Consider the following 3195-nt stretch of genomic DNA (forward strand, 5'->3'; position numbering starts at 1 on the left):
CTGTTTTTAGGGGTGCACCGGAAAATATGGTAGATAGCACACTAATTTGGCCACTGATAATCGTGGCAAAATTGATGCCGAGTTAATGTGCAGGTGGTTCAGTGGTCAGAAAAATGGTGTCTGTTGATCCAAAAAGTTATTGCTAATGTATTTTGGTTATTATCATTGATAATAGGTCGAACAAAAAGTGTATACTGTTATGCGTTGATAGTATTTTGTCGCAATTAAAGAAAAATACGATTGAAATTGTTTAAATAGCATAGTACTATATGTGGACCTTAGATGTTATCTAAACAATGAATCTCCTGCCTGTAGTATTGGTGCATCATTAGGTGTTTAGATAACCATTTGACATCTTACATGCAACACAGATTATAACTATACAGTATAAGCTGATCTAGTAGAAACAAAGCTTATTTGTTAAAGCGTATATGGAAATCTTTTTATGGTTTGTACAAAACTTGTGTAGCTGCGTTAACATGAATACGACGCAAGCATGTCAAATTCAATTGTCAAATCGAATCCGCCCATGTAAAAGGTTTGATTCTGTACGAGAGCGTATCATATTCGACCCACTAAACAGAAGTCTATCGAGATGGTTGGTTCGATAGTGCATGTGACTGGGTATATCCGCGACTTTATCTGATGATATATAGGCAGAGGAGAGCGAGGAGGAAAGAACGTGCCAACGATACATCCTGGAAGAAATGCCAAGCGCATCTGAATGATGTCTGAAGTGCGTTGACAGAATGGCATAAATGCAGGCTAGCTGGTGGATAAATTCCATGATAGGCAAGCCTGAGCGATGGGCAAAACACGTATAAACAAACACAGCCTTTGAGCCTTCGTGTTCGTTTGTGTTTACGTGTTTTGCCCATCGCTCAGGCTTGCCTATCATGGAATGTCTGAAGTGACGGCGAAGAAGTTGCTCGAAAACGCGCGATCTCGAGATCTGGCCGAAAAAAGTTGCTCGTGTGGAAACCGTGTAGAGAGAAGAGAGAGAAGATCAGTGGGAGGAAAGAGAATTGTGGGAAGGCGTTTGTCAGCTGGGTTGACAAAATGGCGGAACGAAGAAGTTCCGTTTTGGTTGTGGCGGTTAGTCGACAGGAGCAGCACGACTTGCAGAGTTCCGTTTTCAAGTACGAAACGTACGTTACGTTTTGGACGTTTTCACGTTTGGTGCGAAAGAGGCGGAATACGGCAGTATGTGCACTGTGTCATACTTTTCCAGTGTGACACAGTGTAGCGCGAGCCTTGGCCCTGGACTCGATGCGCATCGTTGTCTGTCCGGTTTCGACTCGACTCGGCGTGCTGGTGTCGTATTCATGTAAGACGTGGCTTGTGATGGCAAAGGTACATTTTATCTTTGTATGTACAGTCCACATTTGTGCAGCTTTTCTTTTTCTCAGTGAGATATAACGAGAGCATATTTTCGTGGTTACTGCTCGAGAGGTGTAACTCGAGCTGATTTGGAAATTTGGTGGTTATTTGTGAAACAGTCAAAACGTGCATCCAGTTTTAACGCTATTTGAGGGCTGTTTTCGCGTGGTTCGCGTGAGTCGGCAGTTAAAATCTTCGCCACGTGGTTCGGTTTCCATTTGCAAATGGTATTTTTAGGTGAAGGGATACTTGAAACCAAAAGTAACTCCAAACGCCTAGTATATTCCTTGCCAAGAAAGCCGAAATTTATTATTTATTACTTGAAATTATGCTTAAGTCCCAGGATTTCGGGATCGGAACCCTGTTTGAAAAGTACTGGTGGTGAGGCATCCTAGTTTCGACAGTCTGTCATCGAAGCACATCCATGCATTTTTTCGATGCTGTATGCACGTATATTCACTTGCGTAGAATTATCCGGTGAATAACCACTTTGAAGTAACCAGTGTTATCTGTACAAATGATGTGAGATTTAATCGATTGAAATGCAACTAATGAAAGCTTACCTTACATGTACCTAACACTGTGGCTGAAATTGAGCACGATGTAACGTGATGTGTTTTCTGCCCACACTGTGTGATATGCAGTAATCCTTTATTGACACAATTATTTTTGAAAACAAATTACTCTGCACACACAAAACCTCGCTTATAACGATGTTATCTGTGGATGGCCATATACATATTATACGCTAAATTTTGCGTATTTCGAGACACAGCTATTTCAGGAACCCTCTGGAAGGTAAAAGAAATCCACGAAAAGGTAGTAACTGGTCATGTTTCCCGATGTAAAACAGCCAACAGTTATTTCGTGAACAATACAGTTGCTACAGCCACGCATTTTCGCAGGGCTTTTGCTTTAGAATTGTTACGTGGCCATTGGAAACACCTCACACAATGTAGGTGTTGGCTTTCTCTTTCCACTTCTGCCCATCATTTCTTCTTTGTTCATGCTGCATTGCAGTGCAGTGCAGTGCAATGCATGCAAGTGTAAAAGGCTAGTAGAGACCCTTGGCTTATTTCCCGTGTTGAGCTCTACTTGATAGCGCACTTGTGATTCTTCTGCTCAACAAAAATTGTGCGCATATTTTAAAAAATTGCCGCCGAGTGAAAAAATTTTGGTCAAACCGAAGGCCTACTTATAAGGCATATTTTGAAGGTATTCATGCGCTTGATACAGTAAGGCAAATCTGTTCTGACCCACATTCCAAACAGGCTGTTAGTCATGTAGAGAAAGTGCTGGCAGACGTTGAAAGTGTACTTGGAGTCATTCTGCACTACGTGTAGCATGGTGTTGTTGATGTGGCTTAGTCCACTCGTGGACAGTGGAACGAGTCGGTGAAGCCTAGGATATAGCAGAGTCATGTTGAGCTTTGATAAGCTATTTTTTGAGATGGTGACGATGTATAGACTTGAGTGCACCCTATGCAAAACCCCTATGAGAACCCCTGTGATGACCTTTGGGTGTGCAACTGAAAAGTATATTCGTGTCTTCATTTTCTTCTTTTGAAATTTCCACGCTCGTTTGGGGCTAGATATGACATAGTTGAACATATGATCTATGCAGGTATTTTTTATCATGCAGACCAGACACCCTACAAAGTTTGCTCTGAAGCTATTTGTGCATGATTATAAGATGGTCTTTTTTTTCACTCTTGTTTTAAAAATGTGGAAAGTAATATATAGGCTTGTCTGAAACAACAGCCGAGTGCAATAAATAAATTATAATTTGATTAATAGTAGTAGTTTTGTACTGCAA

Source organism: Ornithodoros turicata, chromosome 7 (assembly GCF_037126465.1).
Source record: "Ornithodoros turicata isolate Travis chromosome 7, ASM3712646v1, whole genome shotgun sequence".
NCBI classification, from domain to species: Eukaryota; Metazoa; Arthropoda; class Arachnida; order Ixodida; family Argasidae; genus Ornithodoros; species Ornithodoros turicata.